Below are 7,076 nucleotides of genomic sequence, written 5' to 3' on the forward strand. Positions count from 1 at the left end.
ACGTGTAATTTGAAAAACATCAACAAAAGTTGAGCGAGTTCATGTGTATGTCTGTGTATAAACCTTTAAAGTATGTCTGTATGTATGAAAGTCCCTGGTATGTAGCAATTAAGGAAAAAAAGATCACCAATGGGTTGCAAAGCCAATGGTATGTGTGAAATGGTGCAGGAAGACTCAAACCTAGCAAATTTGTACCGGGCTTCCAGCTAGAAGACATAGTCACCACTATGGGCCGCCCAATAGCGCCCAAGATTTGCCCTTCGCGTAGTTCATCTGCGCACAGTGTAAGATTCCGGTCTCGTAGGCAGCAGCATTCGTGCCGGCCTCATGGGTGTGGGCTCGCTACACCCAAATAGATCTATCACTCATGTCTCTCGGTCCTATGACGAGGATTAATGGCCATAAGTGTCGTACCCACCCTTCGCATGATCTAGTATTAAACCCTCCTTAAGCTAATCATACCATGTAATAAACGTTTGTAATAATTGTAACATGTATTTCACCCCCGAAGTATAAAACTGAAAACAATTAAAAGAAAAGGGGGACATGAACTCACAGTAGTGCGTCTTCTGTACCGTCAACTCAAATCTCCGCAGCTAACACGACTACCTACAGTGTACTAACGTCTATTAGACGAACGAGCCGTGCCTTGGCTTAGAGTTTAACGTTTTGAGTTGCGTTTCTTATGTTATTCCAATATTATTCCAAGTTATAATTATTTGTTAAAATAATAATTATTTTAACTCTAAATTATATTTAATGTTTGGAATAATTGTTTAGACAATATTTCGTATTAATACTTCTCAAGTATTTTAACTCTGTATTTCTTTCCCAAGGATGGGGGGTATTTATACATGTATATTGTAGTTCCGAAATAATATATTTTTAAGTCCCACGTAGAAAATATATATAACTTATTGTCAAAATAATGTATTCCCAAGAAAATATATATTTTTCGAAAAATTATATATCTTCTAAATATACTAGGAAAATATATTTTCATCTCCCAAAAGTAATATATTTCCTTTTTGTCGAAAATATGATATAGCTTAGTAATATATACAAAAATCATATTTTCACTTCTTTTGTTTCCAAAATAATATTTACCAAAAATTATAGTTGTAAGAGTATTTTCCGGAATATTTCATAAGTTACGTTTTCGCGTTTGGTTTCACAATATCAGGTGTGTAACTTAAATATTTATTCCTTGTGATTTTTGGTGTTATTTTGGAGTTGTAATTTCCATGGTATTTGTTAAGTTATATTATTTTACCCTAAAATAATATAACTATTCCACAAATCATACAAGTATTCACACAAGTGTCTTAATATAAAATATATATTCTAAATATATATTTATCCATTTTTATTTACAAAAACCAACCTCCAATACTTGTATTTTTGTTACAAAAATTATGGCAAAGTTTATATTGAAAAACAAAGTTAGAACACACTTGTGAACACTTGTTAGAAAATATTTTCTAAGTGTTGGAATTTTTAGAAAATTTGGCCATAGTTTCCTTTGTAAATGGAGGTGTCCATGCTATTTAGCATATCATTTTCTTTTAAAAAATCATCCAAACAATCAACAACAAATCACTAACTATCTTACACTTACCAAGTGCAAAAACTATATATTTTACATAATAACATGAACTTGATTTTTCACAAAAATGTGTAGTAACTTAGTAAAGTATTTAGTAGCCTTTGTTACCCTCCAAAATATATTTACAACTTGGTAAACTTCATTCTTGAGGATTTTAGATGTTTACAACTTGTAAACATATTTTACAAAAATGTTTCTTTATTAAACCTTCTTGTTTTTCTAGTGTTTATACACTTGTTTTTCCACTAAAAATAGTGTAAGTTTAATGAAAACCATGATCTTTCAAAAATCACCCTTTTAAACTTGGTTTTCTTGGAAAATCATTCACAAGTCTTATTCACAAGTTTACTAGTTCACTTTGTTTGTCATTTTACAAGAAATCATTTTATGTTCAAGTTCATGTCTTTACTAGAAGATGATTGTCTTATGTAAACATATAATCATCTCCTAACTTGCTAAATCATGTTTTTAATCATAATCTAGCAAGTTCCTTGTAATGATCAACATCAATATTTCTAGTAATAAAAAAGCAAACATCATCCATGTAACACCTCGAAAATTCATACCCAATAAAATAAAGACACGTGTCATGTGAGGCAAACGTGTTATAAACCCGGATCTAGTTAAAAGATGTATGGTCGGATTAAAAGTGTCAACATGTTAATTTAATACCTCTGAGTGGCCTTCTTATTAATCCTAAACCTTAATGCGTTTATAAACATCTGATAAATATTCAAATCCGGATAATTTCAAATAATAATAAAAATCCAAGTTTCAAATGATGGGATTCTAGGTGCATTTACGACAAGATTCATTTTTAAAAGCCAACTTAGATATGTCCAAACAACCTCATGTGAATGGCAACACATGCAAGGACATGCAAAGCCTGTCTATACGGTCTCCCTACTGCAAAGAAGACATGAGATTCGGAGATAGAAAGATTGCATGGTCAAAACTTGAAAGATTTCAAGTTTTTGTCTTCTGGTGAAAGCTTACAGACCGCAAAGGTAAGCCCTTACGGTCCGTAAGGGGGCGGAGCTGGGCGTTGATTTCTAAAAAGCGGATACGGACCGTAAAGCTATGAGCTTACGGTCCGCAAGATTGTAACTGGGCATCGTAGATCAAAGTCAGTTATGGACCGCAAAGCCTAGGACTTACGGTCCGTAAGAGGTGCTTACGGACTGCAAGACTTATTGCTTACAGTCCGTAAGGCTGTCGCTGGCAGCAGAAAATGGACAGCTGCCTGTTCAGCCTGTTACACCACCTCATTTGCATGGTATTCGAATACAGGAGCTTGGCCAACAGAATTTCATGCATAGGGACACATGGGGATCATCAGGGAACACTTGTAGACTATGTTGGCATGATCTTGTGCAATTAGGATCAATATATATAGAGGTTGAGTGGCAACCATTTTGTTTGCTCATTTCAAACTCACCCCAAGGCTTTCTCTGGAGTTCTTGGAGCTCAAGCTACCTCTATTAAGTTGCCTAATCGTGCTTAGGACCTTTGTAAGTGTCCTTAACCTCTCTTAATTCAGTATTATTAGTTTAATGGGCTAAAGTCAAACCCATCGTAATTAAGGTTTGACTTAGTGATTAATCACTAATGGTCTAGTCAATTCTCGAATTAGGAATAGTTATAAGTTGGTAATTATGTAGACAATAAACCCCTAAAAGGACACCTACTGATTATCAATCTAACTTGGTCAAATGTCAGGTCAAACCTAAGACTAAAAAGTCAACAGAAAGTTATTTTCAAATAATCACATAATTAACAATGTAGAAGCTATGAAACCTGTTTTATCATTAATATAACTTGGTAATTAATGTAAGAACATATCTAAGCATGTTTAACCCGACAATTTCAAGTTTAGGCTCAGTTTGGAACCGAAAGTCGCAAAAGTTGACTTTTTCTTTGACTTTCAGTTCTGACCCAATGTAGCATGATTATTAGGACCAGGTTTCATTATAGTATAACCCTCTGTGATTATACAACTTGGTTCATTAGTTATCCGATTCATATGCATGTTTCCGTTAAATGCTTAAATGTTGACTATTATGCCCACATGACCTTAAAACGTGATTTTTGAAAATGTAAAAGAATAGAAACCTTCATTACTAATTTATAGACTTGTCCCCAAAAGTTGACATCAGTTTGAGTTCTAGATTAGGAGTTATGCTTATTAACGTAAATGAAAAGCTTTTATTAATTAAACGGCATAATTAGCGTATAGCCTATCTAAACCCAATTTTTGATACCAAACTTTTTACCTACTAATATAAAATAATATTTTGGGATTTTTGAAGATTTTTATTTATTTTTAGGCTGAGCATAACATAAGGTTCTAAGCTTGATTCGGTAATTGCCGGTTTTGCCTTTTGGCCTATAAAATGAGTTTTACAAAACATTTTGACCCCAAACCTGTTGCTACTAATTTTATATGATGAATAAAATATTTTAAACTTTCTGGAATGATAAAAATATCAGCTTTTCTTTAAAAACCCGGAAATCGCTTAAAACCGCCTTTTTACGCGTTTTAAGCGCATAGTATGTATAAAAACTATTTTATATATATAAGACTTGATACCTACTGATATTTTTAGTAAATTTATATACTTTAACAGTAAGAAAAAGTTTTAAACTCAGATTTTCAGTTTTGACCTTTTAGGCTTAAGTGAAATTACCAAAATGCCCCTTCGGTGCATAATTTAGTTATAAATGATAAATTTCACATATATGTAATACCATACTATTATAACTTATTAAATTAAGTATTTTTACTGATTATATCAGACCTATAACTCAGATTAATATTTAAACTCTTTTATACCTTTAAAATGACCAAATGCCCCTACGTGGCATAGTTAGAGTTTAAATTCGTTTTAGGCATAATAGAAGATATCTTACTGATGTCACAACATATTTAAGGCATATTAACTTAGGAAACCTGTATATGACTCTTATGATTACCCGCTATGCATTTTTCGCGTTCGGTTCGGTTTATGTAACTAGTTTGCATAAATTGACCGAAACGGGTCAAACCTTATCATTTTATCTCAAAATCCAGAATGTGTTTAGTTTACCCATCTTACACAAGTCTCCAAACTTGTCGGGTCTAAATCACATGCTATTTCGGTCTTCGCTTAATCGTGCGTTTTGAACCGTATCTTCCTTTAAAACTAACCGGTCTAAGTTTAGGCTTAATTAAGACCCGTTAGGAATCTAATAGGTTATTAAAAACCTTTGTTCCAGAATAGGAGCACCAGTAAAAGCTACGTGCACTTGCTATTGCTATTGTGAATTATACTTGCAAAGGTAAATACTTTTAACTTATTTTCCCTTATACGGGCTTGGGGTACGGTATATAAAATATCGCTTGGTCGGGCATTGAATCTTTAATCGTATGAAGGTTAATTTATTGAAATGACCCGTTTAAATTGTTTTGTTTGCTTAAAGCCTTTGGGAGGTTAATGACCATGTCCCGGATATCCTTGGCATCATTCATTGAATGGCCACGACCTTAGCACGGGGTATAGGCGTACACCCGCCTGTGCATATATAAATAATAAGGTATAACCTCCGGTTACGAGAATAACTCGCAGCGGGACTATACCATGTGGTGTGTCTATTAATCTCTAACCCGGTATTCAACCCGGGCTACTGAACGTATAACGAACATGTAATCCTTTTATAAGTTTATATATAAATAATTACCCCAAGTTATAAAAAGTTTTATGCCATGTGCATTCAAATCAATTTTCTTAAACATTTTCAAAATGAGTCAGTTAAATTGTATTTACCAGTGTAAACTGACGTATTTTCCCAAAAAGGCTAAGTGCAGGTACTAATCGGAATAGGCTGGCCTCTCCTAGCATCAAATAAAAGTCTCGCAAGCTTAGATGCCTTTAAAGTCTATTGAACAAAGTTTCTTTTTATCTTTAGATCCGCCTGTGGATCTTTTTCAACTATTTTGTGATACTTGATATTACAATTTATTCGGTTGAAATAAATCTATCTTTTGCTTCCGCTGTGCATTTAAATTGTGTTGTTTGACTATGATGATATCAACTATGTCACGATACTCCCCACCGGTAATACGTGGAAATAACGGGGTGTGACAATCCATATGCTAAACAACATCATTTCAACAATATTTCATCTTATGTTAGCTTTATGTTTCAAGATTCAAGTTTATGTTCTTTAGTGTTCTTATGGTTTTCATCACAATATATCTTTTAACCACTAAGAATATGAAGTAAACAACTGTCACACCCCTAAAATCCACCAGCGGAGTATCACCGCAGGAGGCGTGACTGACCAGGATCCAAGCCGCCAATCATATTGAACTCATAAATGTAATTAAATAAAACTCTCATTTATTGACATTAAGTGTACAACGTTACAAACAATTCACAGTATACAGTGGAAGCATAATTCATTCGTTAAGTGTTTATAAACCATTAGTCTTGTGTTGCGATTCCATGTATCACGACCCATGACCACTCCAGCCTCCCAGACAGCAAGTTCCAACAATACGCCCCTAAAGACCTGCAAGGCATGTAACAACGAATCAACAACAAAGTTGAGCAAGTTCACAGTTGGTTGTTTAGTTTTAAAAGTTTGTTTTGAAAACCATAAGTTGTTTCGTAAACCACGAGTTGACCAGTATCTTTGTTTCCCAAACCATATCCATAATCAGTGGGGGCTTCCCCATGTGAACCACTAGACCCGTTTACCATATCGACCACTGACTAAAGTAAGTTGGTGCCCTGACGTCAATGTCTATCATCACTGACTAGTGCCCAAATCCATTAGTTCACGCCCGTCCTCTGCGGCACGGTGTGAGGCTTGTCAAACCTAAATAGCGCTATCTAACTAATGACCCGCTCGCCATTGGCCCGGCGATTAAGTCGATATAAAAGGAGAGACTTCATGATAGAGATTTTGGTCTAGTATCCGTGTTGTCACCCTTCAGTAAAGAGGGTGTGTACGTAATCTCCAAACCAGGAGATTACGCAGGTTCCGATTAAATACCTATCACATGTTGTCACCCTTCAATAAAGAGGGTGTGTACGTGTTCCAAACCAGGAGATCACGCAGTTTCAGTTTCAATCCTTACCCATTCCCAACCCTTGGGAATCCCATGCCTTGTTGAAAGTGTGAACTCACCTTGGTTTGCTCGGTATGCTTAACTACACGTTTAATTTAATCAATCAAAGCCTATGTATTCATACGCACGTGATCAGTTTATGTTTCTAATGCTTTCACGTAAATTATAATCACAATATGCATGCAAATAATAGCTAATCATGCAACATACTTAACCATAGCATACATCATAGTCATTACATATTCTAGACACTTGGGCCACATAGAAATTATATCACAGCCCCTTACTGTTTGCATACAGCATTGTAGTTTGCAAAATTTCTCACCCAATTGTTCCCTGGGTCGCCACACTTGGACC

Source organism: Helianthus annuus, chromosome 9 (assembly GCF_002127325.2).
Source record: "Helianthus annuus cultivar XRQ/B chromosome 9, HanXRQr2.0-SUNRISE, whole genome shotgun sequence".
Lineage (NCBI taxonomy): Eukaryota > Viridiplantae > Streptophyta > Magnoliopsida > Asterales > Asteraceae > Helianthus > Helianthus annuus.